General features: G+C 46.0%; 1 pseudogene; it reads right to left on the minus strand.

The window, feature by feature from the left end:
• Positions 1-18,613, minus strand: part of LOC126543135 (ribosome biogenesis protein NSA2 homolog) — a 41,936-nt pseudogene extending 23,323 nt beyond the window's left edge.
• Positions 18,614-25,393: the final 6,780 nt, after the last annotated feature.

The raw sequence follows: 25,393 nt of genomic DNA on the forward strand, positions 1-25,393 counted from the left end.
GAACTCGCGGTATCTAAGCCCCACCCTCTGGCACCCACGGCCATACTGCCAAGCCGTGTGTAACGTCATGCGCTGCATGCAACTGAGCTATCGCCTGCTACAAAATTGGCCACCGCACCACGTGAGCTCGGAGCATAATTGCCATTTCTTGCTGTATTTGCTCCAGATATCATGTGCCATGTCTCCTACAACGCCAACTTTGCGTAAAGAAGCAAATGACGAATCATTGAGCAGCAGAAGCAGCGATGGTGCTAGGCATTCTGACTTCGACCTCATCGCCACCAGCACAGTGTCGAAATATGGTCTCGGAGATATGCATGCACCAGCTGGCGCGCCTTTATCTTGGAGGCCATGGACGAAGATAGCGTAGTAAACGTGGTCAAGATAAGATGGTGACATTGGCGTTGCGTGAAGTGCTGCCGACACCTTTCTGCAGTGTTATTTCATCCGTGCAGCGCTGCTTAGCCAGCGGTTCACAGAAGACGAAGGCTGGTGCTACTTCACACAACACAAATTGTTACGCACGTAGATTGTTTGCTGGCCCACATTCCATGCATTCAGGTCTCTCCGATCTGTACTCAACAAATCTACGATTTTGTTAAAGGGACCCTGAAATGATTTTGACGATTTTCTACAAACATACTGAGTCGTTAGAGTAGGTTCTTCAGATCATTAATTGACACATCTAAGTGCTCCGCGTAAAGCGTGCAATTTATCATAAGGTTTTAAAAATGCACATCGCTGCCGATCGCAGCACACTGCACGGCGGAATTTTAAGCCGCCCCTACCCATTTGACGGAAATCACCCATATGACGTCAGTGGGGCGAGCTATCCGATTGGCTGACCTAAAGCCCCTCCATCCCCGCGCCACCACCGCTTTAAGTAGCGACAACCTTAGTTGTGCGCCGCCTTTTCCCCTCACACCAAATCCGGTTCCGGCGTTTCCACTTCCGGGAGTTGCGCTGCGGGAATTTCCGCTTTGACTGCCGATGGTGAGACGCCCGCGCGTGCTTAGCAGAGCTGTGGCAGTGACCATGAGAAGAATGCAAAGGTGACAAGCTGTTGTATTCCGCTGAAGTAGTAGTTTGCGGTCGCCGTTTTCCAAATGTATGAAAAACGGCAGTGGTCTCCAAGCGCCCAGGCACTACATTCCACTGTAGGTTGTCTCTCGTGGCACAACCCCTCGCAGGTTGATACAAAGCAGCGAATACGATCAGATCGCTGATTACAATAGGCGGTGTTTCTTGAATGCAATCGCATTCACAGTTTAAACCACAGCTGGTGCAATTAAAGCCTCTCCGTCGACGCATAAGTAAACAATGCTAAAGAAACATAGCGTCACTTCCACTCAGAACAGGAAGCTGCAGCTACGGAAGTTCCGCTTGACGCCGGAAGCTAAGGGGGTGAGTGGGAGAGGAGCGTGGAGGAGGAGGGTAGGTTGGTGGTACTTAACCTGGTCGGCGGAAACGCGAATGCAGGGGCTTTAGGCTGACCAGGGGGCGTGATAAATAATTTTTCCAACTTTGTGATAAACAAATGATCTTCGTAATAGTTGCAATTCTGGTTAATTTGTTTTTATAAAAAGAAAGTAACATAAAGAGAATGCACAAGAACAATTTTTCAGCACACTTGAGCACTTCCGGCACACAGGAAATGTCGTCTGCTTGTGTTACGTGCTCCGTCTTTGACGAGAGCTCCGCCGTCAGTGTCCGTCTGTCTTTTCACAAGCGCTATGATTCGACTTTGTTGCGTTGTGGACTGCAAACGTAGCGACTGGCAATATGTCAAGCTGCGACATTGTGTCCCTCTGCAAGCCAGTAGACGAGCGAACGAGTTGAGGAGGAAAAGCTAGGGAGGAGGCTAGGGAGGAGGGTAACTTGTAATCGCTTGTAGCTCCATTAATATGCAACACTTCACTTAAATTGTGGTGCGAATGTTCTACTTAAGCTGTACCCTACGCGTCTACAAAATTTGTCCGAATTGTTTCAGGGGCCCTTTAAGCTGTCGCGCTTTCCCACCACTTTTTTTCCCCTCTGCAGTTCCAAGGAGCATATGTAAACAAAATCCCGCACACGTCTGCAGCGCAAGGATTCAGCGCGATGTACGCTTTGGCTGAACCTTTACTTGATCTTACTTTACTGCACCAGATATCGGTAAAAAAAAAAATAGCAAGGCTAATGTTTGGTGGGCGCACTGCCTGCCGGATGGGTCGGTGCGCAAACACGGTCAGCGTTGCGCCTGGATGCAGTCTCAGCTTTTTCACATCTATCCAAAACTCGGCGAGCAGGCGTACATCTTCGCTGTAGCTGTCTAGCGTGAAGCATTCCGAGAACAAAACAAAAGCGTAAGATGAGCGCCAGTCGTTCCTGCCCACATTCATCTCCCAAGCTTTACGCTTGGCGGGCTCCTTGGGGAAACTGAACAACGATACGGAGCACTCCTTGCTTCATTCGCCTTTTGAAACAATCCCACCGCAGCGCTGCATAGGTGCCGTGGTGCCATTGTTTCAGCCACTGCAAGTTGAAAAATTCCAATGGCGAGCTGAACAAAGCAGAAGCTTCCAGCATGTGTGCAAAGCTGAAACACCGATTCTTCACTGGAACATACATGCTCGCCCGGCCAACATGCAGCCTGTGACGTCAAGGCTCGCGAGCATGCCAGTGTTGCTTGACTGTTATGCCACTCGAGTACAATATAAAAAAATTCAATTACAAATTACGTGCTGGCTCAAATGCACTAAAATTTCGCCAAGGTGTTCTTGAACACACAAGGATTGCCTCACACAATACAGATTATGATTGAAAATTGGGTATCATACCCCCTTTAAGACAAGAAAAAAAAAAGAGGGTTCACTAACTACTTGCGGTGCTCCCAATTAGGCCAGGAACACTGAAGTTTCGTCACACAATGCACTTAACAATGCCCGTATATTAACAAAATATAAACTTGGAGTAAAAGAGAGAACATTGGTAGCTGAGAACGGCTTATGACACTTTCGAACACTTGATCAGATTTTTTTTTTTTCTATGCAAAAGCTGCACTTAATTCACACGCATCTAACTTTATGAAGAGATCTGCAGTAGCATTTACCCCCATTTTTGCAAGAGATTATCTCGGTGGCATTTGTCGTCCTGCCAGGGGAACCAGCTAAATTCTGTGCCGCTTGTAAGACACACTCGTCAGAAACCAGACCACTTGCATATGCAATTCATTGCAAATGCCGCAAATTAACCCACACACTTCATATTTTGATTACACATCATCCATTACCTGATCATTACATTCAGCAAACATAAACAAAGTGCCTTGTTTAATTCACTGAGGACATCGGAGAAACCACCTATGAACCCTTTATGCCACATGATAATAGGGGAAAACCAAGGATTCGGTAAATGTTTGCAATGCTTCTAATTAGTGAAGACCAGTATTTAGCAATTATTTTGAAACACACATACCACACTTCAAGCTTTCACTAAATGTCACATATACGATAGCCATTTCTTGAAAATACAAAATGTTTGAGTTTATGACCCTCCCAAGAATATAGAGCACATCTTTAATTAAGGGTTTCTTCTAACTCCTTCAAACAGGCCAAAGGCTACTTATTTATTGTAGATATTTTTTTTTTCCCTGCAAAAGCTGCACTTGATCCACATGCATACCTAACTTTGTCCAGATATCTGCAGTAGAGTTCCCCCCTATTTTTGCAAAAGATGATCTCGGTGTCATTTGTCGTTCTGCCAGGGGAACCAGCTAAATTCTGTGCTGCTTGTGAGATACTCGTCAGAAACCAGACCACTTGCATATGCAATTCATTGCAAATTAACCAACACACTCCAAATTTTGCCTACACATTATCCATTACCTGATCATTACATTCAGCAAAGATAAACAAGGTGCCTTATTTAATTTGCTGAGGACATTGGAGTAACCACCTATGAACCCTTTATGAAAATAGGGGAAAACCAAGGGTTCGGTAAATGTTTGCAAGGCTTACAATTAGTGGACTAGTATTAGGAATTATTTTGAAACATACATAAGACAATTCAAACTTTCAGTGAATGTCACATATAGAGTAACCATTTGTTGAAAATACTAAATGTTTGAGCTTACGACCCTCCCAAGAATATAGGGCACATACTTAACGGTTTCTCCGAAATCCTTTAAACAGGCCAAAGGCTATGGCTTAACAACCTTCACTAAACGCGTGATTCAGACATACACCATTCAAAATTTGTCTGCCTATTGTCCCTAACATACCTCACATTCCCTTATTATGTGACCGTGGTCGATGGCATACCCTTATGAGAAAATAGCAAGAAATGTAATGTTTTTGAGCACCTCTAGTCTCATTAACCGCCTCGTTGTGAAAGTAGCATGTCCACTTCCTTACATGCAGAACTCACCTTCCTTGTCCTGGATTTTCGCCTTTCCATTTTCGATGGTATCACTTGGCTCAACCTAAGAATGAGGTGGGGAAAAAAAAGCCACAAGGGTCACAAGACTACACAGTCCTTCACAGGTTATAGAACACTGCCGACAAGCGATCAGAAGTTGCATATAGTGATTCGGTGTTTTGCATTTATCACCAGGTAAGTGCGTATGTGTGGGACATGATTCATCACAGACAAGATGATTAGAACATTTGCAGGAAGCAACGGCAGGTACACGCACCTCTAGGGTGAGGGTCTTGCCAGTGAGAGTTTTCACAAAGATCCGTTTGGCAACCTGCGACAAGGAAAAAAAAAATAGAATAATAATGCTAATACAGTGGAAAGTAAAAAAAAACAGATCCAACAGCAACCTTCAATGTTGATGACAATGAATATAGTGTTTTGTGGCGAAAGGACCAAGTATGACCAAAGAGTGCCAGGTCAGTGGTAGTGAGTTCAAAGTAAAGCAATGAATTACCATATTTATTCGAATCTAGGCCAATAGTGTTTTTCAAATAATCATACACTAAACTCCAGGGTCAGCTTAGATTCAAAGATTTTAAAAAACGTGCCAGTTTGTAATCGAAAATGTTAATATCATGCATAGCTAGCGCTATCTAGAAAAGGCAGTATCGCAGCCGCTATTAGTAGTGGCAGCAGCCAACTGAAGTACACGAGCGACGTTGCTATTCTGACCTGTGTCGTACTGGCATGCAGAGTGGCCAATAGCGTGGCATTATCGTAATAGCACCAAACAGGCGACGCAACTATAGCGCCGATTTCAAATGAAAAGTTGTGCTAGCCGCAGAGGCATCGATGAGAGAAACATCCGTCGTTGGAAGGAGCAACAGGGGACGCTTTTTGCTTGTGCCACAGCAAGGAGATGACAGCGATAAAGAAAATAAGCGCATGATAACAGAGAGGAGCTGTTCACCAAGATCGAGCTGCGTTTCGATGCGTGCAAGCTGTGCCGCACTGTCTGCGAACGCCTGGGCGCGCGGATGCGAGCTTGCGCGTGTGGTCCGAGTTATAACGACGAGGCTAGCAGCGATGATAACATAGAGTGAGCTTGGCATGTTTATATTAAATAAGTGCCGTTTTCATTTGTGAACGCTGTCCTCACTTCATTTCTTCGGCCTACATTCGAGGTAAGTTCTTTTTTTTCTGGCTTCGGCCATTTGGGGGTCGGCTTAGAATTGGGCCCAGCCTAGATTCAAGTAAATACGGTGTGAGCAATGGATGTGACAGGTCTGTAAAGGAGCCTAAAAGACTGTCGCTGTAAAGTGCAATAAAAGATACATGTAATAAAATGTGGCAACGACTATGAAGTGTGCCAAAGACACGAAAAATACATTGTGAAAGAATTACAATGTACTAAAATTTTGTCAGAGGCAAAAATTTTCTAAACGCCTTACCGCCTTAACATAGCCCTTGAAGCGCAAGCACCTTAAGGTGTGTGCTAAACAGACTACTATTACAGCAAATTCCTCTGGAGAGAGGATGTGCTACGAAACTATCCCTTTGAGGGTCGATTTCTTTCGACATATGCGACCCGCCCAGGGTCGATTTTTTTATTGCAGATTTCAATTCTTCTTAGGGGGCTTATCTCGAAAAAAATTCGCTGCAATTTTTCTAGGGTGACCGTAAAGTGAGAATAGAATGAGGCATATTTATCCACATAGTTGAAGGCCTTGAAAATACGCACACGAGAATATTTCTCAAGACTGAAATGTTCCTGCTCTTACACTACAGTAAAACCTCGTTAAACCGTACCCGCTTAAACAGTAGTTTCATTTTAAAAGTAGTAAAGTCAAATCCCCGACTCAGCGGCCATTGAACATAATGTGTTTTGTATCCGCATAAACTGTACCAGCTTATTGCATACGCATCGGTTAAAACGTAGTGTTTCAACTTTTCGTCGCGCAAACACGGCGCTGCGCCGTCTCCATCGGGCGGCCCGGCAGAACAACATGCCTTAGAGATCGGAACAACGGCCTCCAAGCGCCCTGTGCGTTTGCGCGTGAAGCCACATCAACATCAACATCATTTCGACGCGGTGCCAGAGAGCGTTATGGCGTCGTGCAAGCGAGGACTCGCGTCGTTCCGAAGCTTGGATAAAAAAGACGCCGGGTGCTCAGCATAGAAGAAAAATTAGACATCGTCCGTGCTATCGAACGTGACACGAAGAAGTCGGCGCTGACACGCAACAGGGATCTGCTGTTGACTACAGTGTGTGGCATTTGGAATGCAATGAAGTTGTTCGACTTTTCGCCATCCTTGCCTGTGTTGTTGCCAAAGTGTCGACTAGCGACAGTGACGAGGACGACATGGAAAGCTATAGCACGGGCGATTCAGGCCCGACAGTGGCCTAAGCTGCACGTTACGTCAGCCTCATGAATACAATCGTCGCGACGACAATAGCGGCGTGATAACGTAACTCTATTCCAAATTAAAATTATTCCAAACTCCGGCACCCGGCAATGAAAAAGGCGCCCCCGGGACTTCTGCAGCACTACTGCGCACGTGCACGGTGAATACGTAACGCCAACGAGGAATCTGCCATGCGAGTGTTTGCCGAGAAGAGGGGGCTGGGTGAAAAGCTGGCACGCAGCTTCAGTAAGTTTGAGGCTGCTGTTGTCGTCGTGCTAGGCCGCCGCGGCATCAAACGAAAATAACGCTTTTGTCGCGCGAAGTGAATAAATACTGCATGTTTTTTTCCCCTTTCATCGCACTCTCTCTGAGTTCCGTTTTCGACAGGTAAGTGGGCGATCTCATGCTATTCGGTTAAACAGTACTATCGTTTAGTACGTACCTTTCCCGAGCTCCGGCCAACTACGGTTTAACGAGGTTTCACTGTAATATGTACAGTGCTCACAGATTGAAATAGGACACGGAGCATTTAGTACAACACTACATATGTGCAAAGTACGCGAGAGCACAATGTCATATCGCTAGGAGTTTGGTCACCAAAGGTGACGAGGGCTCCGATGTAAGTGTACGCGCCACAATTACGTCGATGTGACACGAACTGCAGCCGGTTGAAGTGAAAGTATGCGCATTACTTAGCCCTAAATTGACGCGTTTCATTCCGTGAGCACTGTACATCCATAGCGCAATCGAACTCTGTAGGTGCACGCACTGAAGAAAACTGTGTGGTTGCGTGCCCGCAAAAAAGGCAAAACATGTGACAAACTTCCGCTAATCTTCATATCGCCAACCAGAGGCAATTAGATTTCGCGAGTGTCATGCCTTCTCGCGAGTTTTCACGAGAAGGCATGCACCTTCCTATGCGTACCCCTGTGAGCACTGAACGAGCGAGAAAGAGGCGGTCGCCCTTTGAGCGATTAGTAACGAGATAGCCATCAGTTTTGCAAGCGCAAGAAGCCAAAACTGCCCGCGAAAACAAAACCCGTACCGCCACCCGCCCGCGCCAATGCGCGGGCGGTACTACCGTAGCTTCCCTTTAACACGAACTCCAAGGGATCATTAAAAGTGTTCGCCTTATCAGAAGTTTGTCTAATCAGGAGTGCATTTAAAAATGATGTTTGAGCACGCAGTGTGTGTCCAAATACCTCATATATGAGAACAAATAAATGACATGGCCTTTCAGGGAAAAAATAACTGCAATACAGTTGAGCCCGCTTATAACGAACCCGAGCGTCACGCGGAATTCGTTCGTTCTATCCAGAAGTTCGTGGTATGTGGGCCACACACAAAAATTGACATGAATCAAAACAAAACTTTACCGAGAAAAAAAATCGGTGATCGTTGTCTGCCTTGTCAGAGCACATCCAATGACGGCGGTTTCAAGCTTGTTCAAAGCTGCGATGTGTTCGTCACCCAAGGCCTTAAAATACACAAGATTTCTAAGTGCCTCAATATGGCTCACTGCTGTGGTCGTGCTTACGGGTGCTGGCTCCGACGGATCGTTGTCATAGTCCGATGCTTCGGTGTCGCTTGATGCCCGCACTTCCCGGACGGCAGTCTCGTCGCAAAACGACTCTGCAACTTCAGCAGCGTCGTCCACATCAACAAAATCTTGCCAATCAAGATCGCAGCCGGCCAGGTTAGCGTCAACAACGCGTCGCCACAAGTCGTCGTCAGGCTGGCTTTGTTCAGTGTCTTCAATGCCTGCTTCAGGTGCGTCGGCGAAGCCGGCCTTGCAAAAACAATTCCGGATGCATTCGGGTGTCACTTCCATCCATGCCGCTTTGATCATTTCTATCGCCAAGTACAGCGAGACCTGCAGAAGCACATTGGCAGCGGGGCGATCAACTGCAATCAGCATCCCCTGCACAACACGGCGCCTGTAAGCCACTTTAAACGACCGTATTACACCCATGTCCAGCGGTTGCGCTTTTGAAGTTACATTTGGCGGCAGAAAAAGCAGCTCAACTGCCGTTAAGACAGCTTGGACATGGTGGGCGGTACAGTTGTCGAGAATCAGAAGAACTTTGCGCCCTTTCTTCGCCATGCTGCTGCCAAAGTCAATTAGCCATTCCGCGAACAACTCGCGTGTCATGCACGACTTCGAGTTATGCCTGTAACGCACTGGTACATATGTGCGGAAGCAACGTGGCCTCTGATTTACTGATGACAAATGGCAAGCATCGATCGCTTCCATCCATGTTGGTGCACAAAACCACAGTTATGCGAACTTTGCTGTGCTTGCCGCCAGCACATTTGTCACCCTTCATAGCGTGCCTTTTGCCAGGCAGCATTTGACAGAATAGCGCCATTTCATCAGCGTTATACACATCCCTTTCAGCATAACTTGATACATGGGCCAAGTTTTTAGACATCCACGTGTTGATGTCTTCGTCGCTTACCGATGCCGATTCGCCGTTGATGGTCTTGAAAATAATTCCGTGGCGGAGCTTGAAGCGATGGAGCCAGCCATTGCCAGGAGAAAAATCTGGGAAGTCCAGGAGGAACGCTAAGTCCTTTGCTTTGGACAACATCAGCGGCCCGCTGATGGGAACATTGCGTGCTCGAGTATTAAGGAACCACTTTAGAAGCGCGTCTTCAACGTCTGCATATGTGGCTTTCCGTAGGCGCTTCCTCGTCGCGGAGTCCGTGGCGGCACTCTTGTAGATTTTGTCCTTCTCTTTTAGTATCGTGGATATTGTCGATTTTGACAAACCATACTTTTTCACCAGTTCGTGGTTTTTCGCGCCTTGGGAAAGGTCTTTCAAGACCAACAGTTTCGTGGCCAAGTCCAAAGCTTTTCGCTTCACTGTCGAAGTAGACGCCGGCGAGTCTGCCATCTCGGATAGGCACGGGAGCACACCAGTAGGAAACAACGCCGACAATGCTAGCACAACCACAAGCAAGAAAAAGACAGTCCCACAGTCATGTGAGGTGTGAGGCGCGGCGTTAAGGGGGGGGGGGGAGGGAGGGAGAAGAGGGAGTACGAAAGCACGTGATCACGTGCTACATTGTCAATCGGTGGAAAACTTCGCCGCTGCCCTGACGTCGACGATGGCGAGTGAGGTCCCGTGGCGAATGAGCTGTCACTTTCAGGCTTCCCTTCGACTTGCGTGTTCACGTTGCTCATGGGTGGTGAGCCAGCATTTTTTTTTTCTCTTATTATCGCAGCGATCCCCTCGCCGCATCGCTGCTCCTCCGTGCCTCTGGTGAGACGCCGCGGAAAAGCCAATTCTCGGAGCGTGCACAGCACAGGGTCGGCGGATCTCGCCACGTGGAAAGTGGTCCGCGACACCAAGGCGTTCGCTGTAGCCGATCAGCTAGGCTCGCGGGCGTTCGTTGTAGCTGAGACCGAGCGCCACAGCCTAAACGTATATTTTGACGGTCACGCCGGACTTGTTCACGATAAGCGAGCGTTCGTCTTAAGTGGGGCCGTTATAAGTGGGCTCGACTGTATAAGCATTTATTGCACTACTAGTGGTATACTACACATTGCCCTAGTAAGGCATCAGGCGCTGTTGACTGTTACCCAGTCTGTTATTTTTTTTTTTGTGCCTGTCGAGAAAATCGCCCGGCTGCTACAAATGCAGACATCTCACTTAATTTTCTAAGATATTCCTCAGCGCCCTCGAATTGTTCGAAAAATGCCTCGTATGAAGCCTCGATGCCTCGTATGAAGGGCTCATCACATTGGCGCAGTGCAGGGCAGAGGGGGAGGGTCCGGCGATGGGGAGGCAAAGGAGAGAATGAACTTGAGGGCACAGCTAATTCTTGTAGCCGGGTCGGGAGGAGACAGAGGAATGAGTGAGGAAGGATGGGAGAGGAGGAGCGGAGGAGCAGCGGAACCTTCGCAGAAACACCAAGGTAGTTAGGTCTCCTCATCTCCCCGCGTTGCACAGATGGTCGACAGCAGAATAAAGCTTTCATTTTTGTCTTTTTTTTTTCTTTCTTTCCCCTAAAGTGCTGCTCGGAGGGCCGAGTAAAGCTGCGCGGGTAAGGCGCGGCCGGCCGTGAAAGTTCATCTTAACCGATTAGCGTGTGTGTAGTGTTCATATTAAGCGGATTTTTTTTGCATTGACTCAATGGGAAACCAAACAAACGACTTCAACTGTTCATCTTAACCGAGGGTTCATCTTAAGCGAGTTCCTCTTAACGGGAGTCCACTGTATATAGACGCGTGGGAGCGAACTAGTGCTAAAACAAACCATGCAACGAAAACCGAGAGAGGGAGGCGCGCGAAAAGAATTCTCTGTATTCCCACATAGTGGCAGCACATGACAGAAAAGAAAAGGTTAGGAAATGGGCGCGCTTTCTAAATGTACAGACGGCGCCGTAAATATACCACATCAACCATTTTCGGACTTGTTCGGGGCGCCATTGACCCTCAAAGGGTTGACGCGAAAGACCACATCGTTCAAGAAACCTAGTACAGCTTTGGTGTTAAAAAGTAGTTGTTCGCCAAGAAACGTACTGGGATGGAGAGGGACACAATAGCAGTATGCTACAGGAAAATGTTTCTCTTTCGGCTTCCTGACATTCCATGAGGACGTGGAGGACGGTGAGCCTCTCACCACATCTACCACAGGTTGGAGGTTCATTACCAATCAATAGAAAATCGTGAGTACCATATGTGTGTCCTACTCTAAGAGGACAGAATAGGACATCAGTTCTTCATGTTCTCGTAGAGGAAGGTCATTAACCTAACTGGCTTAATCAAGTGGAGCTTATCTGTGTCAGTGTCCCACAAGCACTGCCAGTGGTTTCGCAGTTACGTTCGCAAAGAAGGCTTGAGATCTGTGGCAGGAATAGCAGTGATAGGATTAATAGCCTGCGATGTAATTGATGTGGCCATTTGGTCTGCTAGCATATTACCCTCGATACATCCATGGTCAGGAACCCAGGATATTGTCACATGTCTACGAGATGAATAAATATTGGACAAGTACAAGTAAAGCTCAATAAAAATAGGATTTTTGCGTTTTATTAAGGACATTAGTGCGTTTACAACACTTAAGGAGTCCGTGAATATTACTGCTTTCTCGAGTTTTAATTGCTTTATGTGTTTAACCACAGACAGTATTGCATAGACTTCTGCAGTAAGGATACTTGCATGAGGGTCGAATACATCTGATTATGAGGGAGGCCCCAACAGCCACGCAAGACATGCCAGCATGCGACTTTGATGCACTGGTGTAGAATTCAGAGCAAGAGTACCTCGATTGAGGGTCATGGAAATGCATTCAAATTTAGAGCTCTGGTGCGTATTTTGTAACTCTTACACAAGATATATCACGTTCTATTAGCTGCCATTTCCAAAGCAGTCACTGCTTACCTGAAGGCATTAAGCGATGCTCGAACAGTGGGACATCCATTTCCATGCTAAGCTTCCTCACACGCAGTGAAAAAGACTGTCTCACAGAGGGTCAATTATAGAAAAGTGCACTGCACGTTAGATCGTTAACAGTTTTAGAACACGGATGTCCAAGACTAGAGTGTGCACCTAGAGAAAACATGTGATGCTGATGTATCATCTCTGCAGATGGAGCGACCACTCATTCGATTCTACATACAAGCTTTCAATAGGGCTTGTTCTGAAAGCATCGGTGGCTAGGCAGATACCCAGATGGTGGATGGGATCCAGCATCATTAGTGCAATCAGGGGGGGGGGGGGGGGTAGAGTTGAATACTACGGCGCCATAGCCTAATCGTGATCGAATTAGGCTCTTGTAAAGATTCATTCAACACTTCCTGTTGATGCCCTAGGACATGCGAGATGATATTTTCAGTAAGTTCAGTGTTTTTTAGACATTTCACTTCAAGGTATAGTCAAGTATAATACTTAGAAATTTGTGCTCTTTGTTGACAGGTATTTGTTGTCCACGCAGTTTTACAGAAAGATCTGGAACCAGGACTCTCTTGTAAAAAGAGCACAAGAACTCTTGTGGGGGTTGACTTTAAATCCATTTTTGTTTGCCCACTTAGACACCTTGTTTCAAGCATTGCTGTACCTGTGTCTAGCACACTGTGAGGTTACAGGATTTGAAGCCTATCTGAATGTTCCCCAAGTACACGGAATAAAAAATGGTCAGTGTTAATGAAGCACGGGTTGTGTTCATCTTAACAATAAAGAGTGCCCAGCTGCACGCCTGCCTGGGGTACACCAGTTTCCTGTAAAATCGATGTGATAATACATCGCCGATATTCAATATCATATTAGTTTTAATTTCCTATCAAGGAATATGGATAAGAAAAATTGTTTGTGTACAAATGCGTCACAGGTATTTCCTTCAATGCGCACCAAGATAATAGGTTGTAGAGCGCCCTTCTCTGAACCTACACCAATAGGGATCAAGCATTTTGTTCAGTTCAAGGAAATGTATGAGTCCCGGATTCATAGTTTTCTCAAAGAGCTTACAACGGCAACTTCTGAGAGCTACTGAGCGGTAACTTGCCGCCGCCGAAGGATCTTTACCTTGCTCCAAAACGGGGGCCGCAATTGCTTCTTTCCATGCAGATGGAAGATATCCAGCAGCTCAAATAGTGTTGAAAAGTGCGAGTAGCATCCGTTGTGTATCAGTGTGTACTTTTAATCGTGTCACATATTATTCTATCACGTCCCGGTGCAGAGCTCTTGCATGTGATCAAGGCAGCTTTCAGCTTGGCAATACTGAAAGGACGGTTATGTGGTGCATTTTGTGATGATTTACACACAAATGCCTTACATTCTTCTATTTGTCTGTACTTCATGAAGGACTGCGAGTAGTAGACTAACCTTGACACATGCTCAAACTGCTTCCCTAGGGAGTCTGCCTGCTCTTCTAAGAATCCCTTTGGTCATTCAACAGAGGAAATGGATGGATTTGCTGACCTTTTAGCCTTAGGCCATTCCACGCTTTCACCTCCTGTGTGCATAACTTATACCAGAGAGGAACCTCACCCTGCTTTCTTTCTCTGTCTGATGAGCGTTGGCCTTCCCTGCGATTTTATGTATTTAAATTGAATGAGATTTTTCTGCATTTGGCGATCTACACAATAAGCCCCATGCCTTAATCTGCCTTTATCGCCCTTCTTTACAATCTACGTCCCACCAGGGAACACGTCTTTTAAGTAAACCACCATTCCCTTTTGGGATAAACTTTTCAGCCATACCAATAATAAAAGTGGTAAATTATGCAACAGCATCATCTTTACTAAAATCGTTTATAAAATTGCATCTTAAATAAGTTAATTATTTAAAATGCTCCCTGTAAGCCGATGCTAATTTCCATCTAGGAATATCTAGAGGGTTGTCATGCCGTGTTAACCCTTTGAGAGTCAACGATGTAAATATACGGCGCCGCGAACAAGTCCAAAAATGGTTGATGCTGTATATTTATGGTGCCGTCTGTACGTTTAAAAAGCACGCCACTTTCCAAACTTTTTTCTTTTCTGTAATGTGCTGCCACCATGTGGGAACACGGAATTTTTTTCGAGCGCCGCCCTCTCTTGGTTTTCATTGCATGGTTTGTCTTAGCGCTAGTTTGCTCCCGCGCCTCTACATACTACCACTCGCGCATTGGCGCGCACGCGGGCAGGCGGCCGTTTGGGTTTTGTTTCGCGGGCGGTTTCGGCTTTTTGCGCTTGCAAACCTATCCATCTTGTTACTAATTGCTGAAAGGGCGACCGCTTGTTTCTGGCTCGTTTCGAGCTCACAGGGGTGTGCATAGGATGGATGCCGCCGTGCACGCATGTCCGTTTCCTTTTTTTTTTTTTAAAGACTCGCGAAAACAAATTGCCCTAGCTGGTTGGCGATAAGATGAAGAATAGCGGAAGTTTGTCACACGTGTTGCTTTTGATGGGCACACAACCAGACAGTTCTCATGAGTGCGCGCACCTATGCAGTTCGATTACGCTATGGACGTTCGTACGTATTAGTGTAAGAGCAGGAACATTTGAGAGTTGCAAAATATTATCTTGTGCAGGTTTTCAAAGCCTTGAACTATGTGCACAAAAATGCATCAAATCTTTTAATTCTGATGTTTATTTCCTTCTTTATTGTTGTTATCCATGAATGAAGAGTGAATATATACCAAAGCAAAATATTTTTTTCTCACTTTACGGTCATCCTAGAAAAATTACGGTAAATTTTTTTCGAAATAAGTCCCTAAGAAGAATTGGAATCTGCAATGAGAAAAATCGACCCTCAAAGCGTTAGTAAGTTACAGGGCTGTGTTCACTTCCACAAAGTTCATTGATGACGTTTGATTCCAGGCAAGGCAGAAGAGAAGCACAGCCAATTGCTAGATCAATCAATGAATATGAGTTGTGCTGCATGCTGCAACAGGTCGGCTCCTTCTTATTCGTAAAACACAGCTGCAACACTGCATTGTTTGCATGCAATAATTTACTGCTTATGTCATAATTAGTGAACTAATATTGAACCTGGCCTGCACATTACCCAATATCTGTCGAAATAGAAAATAAAAACATGGTGCTTTGTTTAGTTCCCGAAAAACACCACAGAAACCTACTACGGATGTCGTATAATGCATTAAGACAAGGAAAAAAAATAAGAGCATTCAGTAATTACTGTACTTGCAATGCTTGTAACTGGGCTAGGAATGCTGAAGTTTCATCCCACAATGCACTTAACAACGCCTCATTTTCATGAAATATAAACTTTGAGTAAAAGAGGGGACATTGGCAAGTCTAGATGAAAATGTCTGTATGACACTTTCGAACACATGATCAGATTTTCTTCCTCACCACAAGCTGCACTTGATCAACATGCATCTAACTTTGCGCACAGATTTGCAGTAGAGTTCTCCCACACTTTCTCAAGATATGATCTTGGTGGCATTTGTCATTCTGCCAGGCGAACCAGCTAAGTTCTGTGCCGCTTACGAGACGGATTCGTAACAAAGCATAGCACTTGCATATGTACTTAATTGCAAAGTCCACAAATTTGCCCACACATCACCCCTTAGCTGATCATTACATTAAGCAAACAAACAAGTTGCCTTGTTTAATTCACTGAGGACATCAGAGAAACCACCTACGAACCTTACGCCACATGAAAATAGGGGAAAACGAAGGATTTGGTAAATGTCTGCAATGCTTTTAATAAGTGAAGACCAGAATTTAGCAATTATTTTGAAACACACATAACACAACACAGACTTTCAGGAAATGTCACATATAGAGTAGCCATTTCTTGAAAATACTACATGTTTTGAGTTTATGACCCTCCCAAGAATATAGAGCACATTCGTAAGGGCTTCTCATAACTCCTTTAAACAGCTCAAAGGTTACAGCTTAGCAATTTTCACTGAAGGCATAATTTAAACATACACAGCTCAAAATTTGCCTGCGTATTGTCCCTAACACGCCCCACATTCCCTAAATATGTTACCATGGTCGATGGCATACCCCAACCAGAAAACAGTGAGAAATGTCAAAGTTTGTGAGCACCTCTAGTTTAATTAACAGCCTCGTTGTGAAAGTAGAGTGTGAACTTCCTTACATGCAGAACTCACCCTCCTTGTCCTGGATTTTCGCCTTTACACTTTCGATGGTATCACTTGGCTCGACCTACGAATGAGGTGGGGAAAGAACCACAAGGGTCACAAGACTACACAGTCTCTTATAAGTTATAAAACACTGCTGAGAAGTGATCAGAAGTTGCATATAGTGATTCGGTGTTTTGCATTTATCACCAGATAAGTGCGTATGTGTGGTACATGATTCATCACAGACAAGATGATTAGAACTTTTGCAGTAAGCAACGACAGGCACACGCACCTCTAGGATGATGGTCTTGCCAGCGAGAATTTCCACAAAGATCTGCATGGCAACCTGTGACAAGGAAAAAAGAATAATGCTAAGACAGTGCAAAGTCAACACAGAAGATCCAACAGCAACCTTCAATGTTATCAGGTCACTGCATATTACGGAGCTGCTGTCACATGGTGGGGCACCAGTGAAAATTTGCAATGCTGCAATGCTTTAGAGGACAAGCATTCTCTGCTGGCAGGGCGCTCAAGCACCCTTTCTGCACAGCCTTGAATGAGCTCTGGTCATGTACACAGTGGCCTTGAAACGTTGAAGCTGGGTGTGTTACCACAAACAATGGAAGTCCTACAAAAGGAACAATTGGACGGCTTCAAGCTATGAAAGGGAAACAATTACCAAAAAAAAAACCTTCATTATATTCACAAAAGAAGCGCAGCATTGATGTGCTTCTAAAACCATCATTCTTGCTGTTGTTGCTCACCTGCGCATACTTTCTCCAGATTGCTTTGCCACCCTACATAACGAGGCTCAGTTTACTGACATTAACTTTGAACACAGTTCCCTTTGTGATCACCCCCAGATGTGAGTAGAGAGGTGAGCTCAGGCTTTTCGCAGCGATTATTGGCAGGCAGAACGTGGCTTTCAACTCCAGGTGCATCACGTGAACGTTCTTGAAACACAGTGCCATTGGTCTAGTGAACAGCTCAAACTTCAGAGGCTTGCGCATGAATGCCTTCTCAGATGAACGTCTGGTCACCATGCACTTCCGTGCCTTCTTTTTTCTTTTGCCTGTCTTGATCACCCAGAACGCCTCAGTCTGCTACACCATGGAATTTCAGAATGGGCATGTCCCACTTGCCGGCCTTCTCTTCCCTTTTTTGCTTCATCATGTTCGACAGGACCTTAGCGCTCAACTGGTTCTTACGGTCCAGCAGGTTGACCGGAACTGCACCCTGTGCCGCTGCCTCAGGTCCTGGCTGCTTAGCCAACTTCTCCTCATGCATGTTCAGCATCTTCTTTATCTGGACTTTCTCCAAGTAGTGCTTCTTGGCAAGCATCTTGGCCTTGAGGCCCTGAGTGGTCTTGGCCTTAACAGCATCTCCGTGCGGCTTCCACCCAAGCCACTTACGAAGCCGTCATGGTGGTCAAGCCTCTAGTCATACCGCTTCCGGTGAAGCTCAATGTGCTCTTTCTGCCGCATGTTGTTGGCGCCGTCTGCTCAACGCAGCAGTGACACGCATGCTAACTGATCCACTTTTGTTGCCAATTTTTTGGGCTGGCCGCGGTGTACTCCGAGATTCCAAAATCCTGAGTCACCTGCGAAGGGACAACAGGTGTTCCCTCGGACTCCTTTGTAGTACATTGCTAAGCTAAATGATGATCGTCGTGGCCTTTCCCTTTGCATCGGGTGGACACGTCATGGTGCTCTGACCAAAAAAAAAATAGAAAAAAAAAAGGAAGATAAAGAAACCCTACATCAATTCTTCGAACAATATGTATGCCCTTTGTTCACTGCCCTCCTGACCACCACTTTAGAATTCATGCCTTCGTGATTGAAGTCGCTACTAGGGGATGCATGTTTGTGTCATAGCCATAACGCGCTTCCACAAAACCAAGTGCCTTGGGAAGTGTGGTGCCATCCGGTTGACGAGAGCACAATGTTTTCAATGCTGTCCTCGTCATCCTCGCATGCCCTGCACTGCACCGTCGTCCACCGACTGGTCGAAGCGGCGTCTATACACTTTAGTGTGCAGTGTTCCTGCAAGGGTCTCAAACAAAAGTCGTACAGCCACTCCACAGAGATGGTTGTCTTGTGGACTCTGTACAGGGCCGGGCTAGATTTTTGGTCCATAGCGGCTTGCCACATTGACGTCTCCGCTTCCTGTACTCTAGCTTGCACATCTAGTGACCAGTTCCTTTCGCGGTCCTCTTGGCTGGGGTCAGTCAAGAGGGAGAACTTGTATAACATTCGGATAGCACATGCCCCCTATTGCCAAGCGTTTGAAACTGGCCGTGCTCACAACTCTTGAAGACAGACATGAACGCAACTGTTGCCTCAACCAGTCGCTAGTTTTATCCAAACTAAGTACACAGGTGGCATTAGGCGGCTGATTATATTCAGCAGATGATCGTGCCTGGTCACAACAATTTGTGCCACTTGCGAGAAAATGTGCTGCTGCCTGAAGGCGGATCCAACAGAAAATGCTGAAGAGGCAAAGAAAATAAGTGGTAGTGCGGTATTGCTTCAACGGGGCGGCCAGACGGGAGACTTATGGCACGAGGCCTAACGACCGGGGCATGAAGGAAACAGACAACGCAAACATCCATGTACCTCCTTGGATAACACGGATGGGTGGCTCATTCGCTCTGCTTGAGTCGAGACAGCTCTGTGGCCGTCAAGGATTGAAGAATGTGTGTAGCACATGTTTACACTGTAAGAATGCAAGGAATCCCCCCTGTGAGGAAACTATAAGCCTTAAGTAACACAGAAAATACTTTTGGCATAAAAAGACGAATTCGTATGACAGTCATTACCATAGTGAACATGATGTGCGTACTGCACATTTACACTGCAAGAAATGTAAGGTAGCCCCTCTGTGAGGATACCAAAACTGGATATTGAAACAGAATATCACAGGTAACGTTATCACGTCACAAGGATTGCTTCAGGTCAAAATGGCCTGACACTGTTGACAGATGGCATAGAGACAAGTGCTAAGTATGGGGAAAGTAGACACGTCCGCCATAGAGATTAGTAAGAGGCGATTGGAAGATTGGTGGACAACAGTATGGAAACGACAAAAAACGAAGAGATACAAAAACGAAGTTCACAATAGGGGTCAGAAAATTAGGTTATGGGAATTCATCGCGAGTCCTCCCCCCCTTCTTTTTTTCTTTTTTAACCTAGGTAGGACATTAGGCAGTATGATAGCAAGAGCTTGGTGACCCAACCCACCGCCCCGTTCCAAAGGGGACGCTTATAACGTACATCCATCCAGCCAATCCTGCACACGTTAAACAGACGCAAGCCCAAGACTCACTTAGGCTTGTTGACGAAACAAACTGAGGCTACGTCTACGTAATGCCACGTTTCGGTGAATTTCCAACAAGACAGCGGGTTTAGACGACGCAATCGTTCTGCGATCTGTTCACATTTCAAGTCAAACTGACTCCTTCGCAATGTCAATCTGACAACGGTGCCGCAGCGATCGTCGACAAACTGTCGAAAAATTCGATCAGTTCATCTCGTCGAGGGGTAACACACGTCGAGTATTTAATGAAAGCGCGACGTTAAATTCCCAGGATTGTCAGCACGCACGTCAAGGTCTGAACAACGGTGTCTTAAAACTTGGCAGCAAAGCGGAGCGCCCGACCTACCATTTAACGATCCAGTCAAGGCAAAGTACACGCGGAAATAACATGGAACACACGAGAACACTCAAGTGGCACCCAAACTGGTAAATGTTCACAAGCGACGATCGCGCAAAAAAAAAAAAAGCCGGCACGCGCAACAAGATCACGTTGACACTTCGCGCTTTCGCACATATTATTTACTTCAACTAACACCCGTTTATCAACGCGCATGAATCGCCTAACCATCTGCGTAAACTTACATTTACTATTAGAATTGTTCAAATGGGACAGCCAGTGAAAGGAGTTTTCCACGGCGCTAGTCTAAGCGTTCCGCATAGTTTCAACGAGTCACAAAATTAACAACAACGCAGGCTAAGAGCGGCGCAATTAGCTTTTAAAAAGCTATACAATCACAAGTGCTCGCAAGGGTTCAAGTTCAGAAAAACTACACATTTTGAGAGAACACACTGAGAAACTTGCCGGTCCGCCGGATGACAGTGGCAGCATGCAAAGCAGGTCGTAGAGAAAACATAGGGAGAAAAGAAAGGAAACATGTGATCGCAGAAACTAAAAAGTGAAACGCGATGACATTGCTAACATTTGATAAACAATTAAAAATATTGTCAAGACGTCAGAAACTAAATTGTAATAGTTCAGCCTTCATTGCGATTATTTATGCAACTTTATGAGCCTAACCTATATCCAAAATTTTTCCTGGCCTGCTCTTCCGGCAGGTTGGCACAGCCGCGCATGGCCGCGCCGCATGAAAACGAAAGGAAAACAGAAAGGCAGGAGATTGACATCTTTGAGTGCTGCGATGAGTCCAAGTAAAAGGAAATACAGGAACTCGCGGAGCAGCTTATGCAGCGAGGCGCTGGGCCACAGTCAGTTTAGTTCGTTACCTGCGCTGTCGGTACGAAAAACGCGAGCGATCACGCCGTACTGACCGCTTGTCCGCTGGATATGACAAATTTGAATGTTTTACGATGGTCACACTCCTTCGTCCTACGCGTGATCTGCGATTTGTGTACAATTGTATTGGAGACCACACGAACCTGTGTAAATACGGTGCGTACGACGTGTGTGGACTTGGATCGACGTTCGCTTTCTCAACGGCGACTCAAAGCGAAACTTGGGATGCAATTCTCTGTAGCGTGAAGTTGCTCAGCGCCTTAGCGCTTCTGGTGTTAATAAAATTCCGTTGAAGATAAGGAAAAATTGCCACACACTATCGTGCGTATCGGCGTTTTGAATGGGTTACATGTGTTATGTGATCTAACATGGAATGATTACAATGACACCTGTTCCGGTGATTCTTATCTGAATTAAATAAAATTAAGGCACTTGAGGCAACGCCCCCTTCACCTTCCCACGCAATAGCTAGTGCATATATACAGATTCACTTGAAGTTGAACAATAGTGTATTTTACACTGCATCCTTAGGTTACCATTGATTAAAATTTTAGCAGTCACGTCCAGCACGCAACTGTACTGCAGTTCATTCTTGAAGGAGCCTTTGTATCGTGTTGATGAGTTGCCAACGATAGAAACGGGCTCAGCATGTCGACTCACGAGGTCGCGGGTTAAAATCCCGACCGCGGCGGCCGCATTTCGATGATGGCGAAATGCAAAAAAGGCCCGTGTATTGGGGGCACGTTAAAGGTTCCCTGGTGGTCAAAATCAATCCGGAATCCCCCGCTACGGCGTGCCTCATAGTCAAATCGTAGTTTCGGCATGTAAAACCCCAGGATTCAATTCAAGACATTGTATATCGATCCTGGGCAGCCTACAGTTCTAAACTGCAAACTGCTGTCGCGCAGAGGCCATGGCCAGTTTCTTCATCGGTGTGAGCAAGCTGGAACAGTTTCTGGAGGAACACCCCCTGACAGAGGCTAACATCAGCAAGTCCAAGACTGGTTTGACAGAGGCCAAGCGATACCTTGAACTGCTTCACCGAACATGGAACCAAAGCATGCTAACATCATCTCACCTCACCCATGTCTAAGTGTGCATCACAGGCCACGAAAGACAAACGCGTTTTTAGTGGTTTAATAAGAGATCTGTACATAGTGGCACATCGCATCTTGCATGCATTACACACAACCAACAGAAGAAATGAATGGCAGTCAGAAACGGCGAAAACATTGAATCCAGCTTCCGTTATTACAATACTGGAAGTCTGGCTGGCCAAGTAAATGTAAGATTTTACGACTGCATTCTTTTAGCAGAAGGACTAAAAGTACGCACAGGAACAGAATACGACAGAACTAACACTAGACTACCAACCAGTGCTTGACTTCAAAAAATGATGGAAATACATGAAAGCAAGTTATAAATGCAGCGCATGCACATCCACACCAATCAAAACATGCTGCCGACAATCCTTTGCGCATGTGCTGCAAGGATACAGATGCTACACTTACACAGTTATTGCATTCTCGCGTAGTGCAGTGTGCCTCGTAAAATTTTCTTTCTATCTCTTGTGGATACAGTTGAGGAACATGTGTACTTGCAAAATCAATATCTTATTTACACACACACACACACCCACACACACACACATATATATATATATATATATATATATATATATATATATATATATATATATATATATATATATATATATATATATATATATATATATATATATATGTGTGTGTGTGTGTGAGTATATATATATATATATATATATATATATATATATATTGTATCAATCAAAGCTATATTTTGGTGAAGCAAGCTGCCTTTAACCGTCTGACAAAATGCAGTTTCTTGTCCTTTTGTAACCAGAAAAAAACATACATTCAAGCATACGAAAACCAATGTCTAATTAACTGATTACTACACTAGTTATGTTCCCATTAAATAACATTTCATTCTCTTTTTTGCATGACGGTGCTGTCCATGGCCAAAAAAAAAGGAGAAGGAGTAGCCCTAATTTTCCACGATGTAGAATTATTTTGGGCTTTGTGGAGCTAAGCAAGACATAAACATGGTGCTCAGGTAAAGATTTGACGTAGTAGTTCTGCGGAAACCCGTAAGGTGGAGAGAAGTAATTAATAAATGGAAAATCATACATCCACCCGTTCGTAGCAATTGCTACAAAGGAAACCCCCACGGGTTCCTCGAAAGAAAAGCCTCAAAGTTGAACAAAAATTCGTCCTGGTCCGGGACCACCGCCTTTCCGGGGCAGCCGCTCTACCATCTGAGCTAACCAGGCGGCTCGCAGATGGCAGGGCGAAGTCGAATCTGTCGACAACACGAAGCAAAGGCAAGTGTTTGACGCAGTAGTTCTGCGGACACTTGCCTTTGCTTCGTGTTGGCGTTAAGCACTCCCCATACGTGGGCCGTTCCCGAAGATAGTGCAATACCGGCCCGACCCGCGGCGGAGGTGAAGCAGCCGTTAGGTACTCCCCATGCGTGGGCCGATCCCGAAGAAAGTGAAATACCGGCCCGATCCGCGGCGGAGGGAAAGCAGGCGTTAAGCTCTCCCCATACATGGGCCGATCCCAAAGATAGTAAAATGCCGGACCGACCCGCGGTGGAGGTACAGCTCGCCATTAAGGGGCCCACATACACGGCTTCGCTGGTCATCCTTCTTCACAGAGTGGAAGGGCACTGAGTTTTTTTGCTTACGACACGAAAATTTCCTTGGACGATAGTGGTATACAGCTTCGCTGTAAGAAGGTAAGCCTATATAGCCCATTACAATGTCAGTGCAGCCAGGTCTACTCACTTTTCCGGAAAGCGAGGGTTTGACGGGTACATTACTCCCCATGCTAATTCAACTGGTGACGTTGATTCACGCGATGAATGAACGAATATGTGCAGATTGGCTTTTCGGAAAAAAGAAAAAGAAAGTAAGCTCGAAATTGACGCTCGTGTTCGTCTTCAGCCTGCGTCCGAGTTCGCAATATCACTTTTGCTTTCACAGAGCGTGAACAATTGCTTACGTTAACGTAGTTGGTGGATATCCACCATCAGAGATTCGGCACAACAAATGTCGCCATTTCGTCCGAGAGGCCAATCATTCATAGTGGTAGGAAAGGGTTAAACAACTACACGAAGTAAGGCTTGTATCTTTATCGGCCATACAAATTGCAATAAACATTCACTTACTACCCAAATTATTTATCATAATGTCGGGCAAACACAGGCAAACATGAACTGATCTCACTCTTTTTCCGTGAGCACTAGCTATCGCAACGCTGGCGTGATGAAAGTGCCGGCATCGGGGAGCGAACGCTTCGTACTGCCTCAGGGATTCACCATGTTGCCGAAATTTAACATTAAGGTATACCTCCAACTATAGGCGCACGGAAAGACAGCGCGATGAACCCATCTTGGCTCGCCTTTAGTCTTTGCACCCTCCAAGAAATGGCGTACGGGTCGCGTGTGCACTCAGCCGTGCGGGCAGCCTGCGCAGCCATGACCGGGCTAGATGAGAAGGCTTGTGCTCTCCTCCCATAACGAGCGCGTGATAACGTTACTGCTAAACTTCGGGCCCGCCAGCACACAGCGAGCATCAAGCCATGATTCTTGTCGACTCTCACGCGCTTTCCCTCGCATCTTGCATCACCACAAATCCGTAGCGACAGGAGAAATTCATTTGCTACACTGTGATTTTTCTAAATACTAGCAAGGATGAACGCGCGAAAGCTATTGTCATTTCCTGAACGCATGGACCTGAGGGGAGTGGAGTCAAAGCTTGGTACGTGGAACAACAAGCGCGAGCACGTGAGGAGCGGGCGCCAGGAAGAGAAGCGAAAAGGAAGCAGATAGAAGTACGCGAGCGAGACGAGAAAATGCAGGTGCTCGAATGTGAACGCAATGCTAAAAGGTCCGATATATCACGTGGCTGAAGAATGAATTCGTCATGGAGCGCTGCCGTGATAGTAAAGCCTATAAAAAAAGTTCAAGAAGAAGAAGAAACTTAATTAAATAATGGTCTGGCAGCTTTTGTTGCGGTGGCCTCAGGTGGCAGCTCGAAGTCCTTGGACTCGGGTGGCATCTTCGGCTTGCCGAACGGCCCCAGAGCTGGTCTTCCAACTCCGAACTTTTGAAAGCCGCCTCCCAGCGGCGGCGACACCGATGGAGAAGGCCGCCGGTGACCCCCAGAGCTAGGGCGGCGTCGGGAAAAAGCGAGCTCGAGGCTTTCTGTACTCTGGTAACAGCCGCGGTTACAGACGCGTTGAAAACGGAGGTGGTTTCAGTACCGCTGTTGACGGCACATTCCCAGAGCATTGTCGCAGCGTTGCTCTCTGTCCGTGAGGTTTTCACACGTCAATTTTTGCTATAAATAAACCCGGGTAGCAGTGATGTAAGACGGCGGGGCTAATGTAGGTGTGTGTTTGGAGCAAGCATAAGGTTACGGCCTCGTTCCTGTTTAATTTATCGTGCGGTG

The sequence above is a fragment of the Dermacentor andersoni genome, chromosome 10, assembly GCF_023375885.2.
Source record: "Dermacentor andersoni chromosome 10, qqDerAnde1_hic_scaffold, whole genome shotgun sequence".
Taxonomy (NCBI): Eukaryota; Metazoa; Arthropoda; class Arachnida; order Ixodida; family Ixodidae; genus Dermacentor; species Dermacentor andersoni.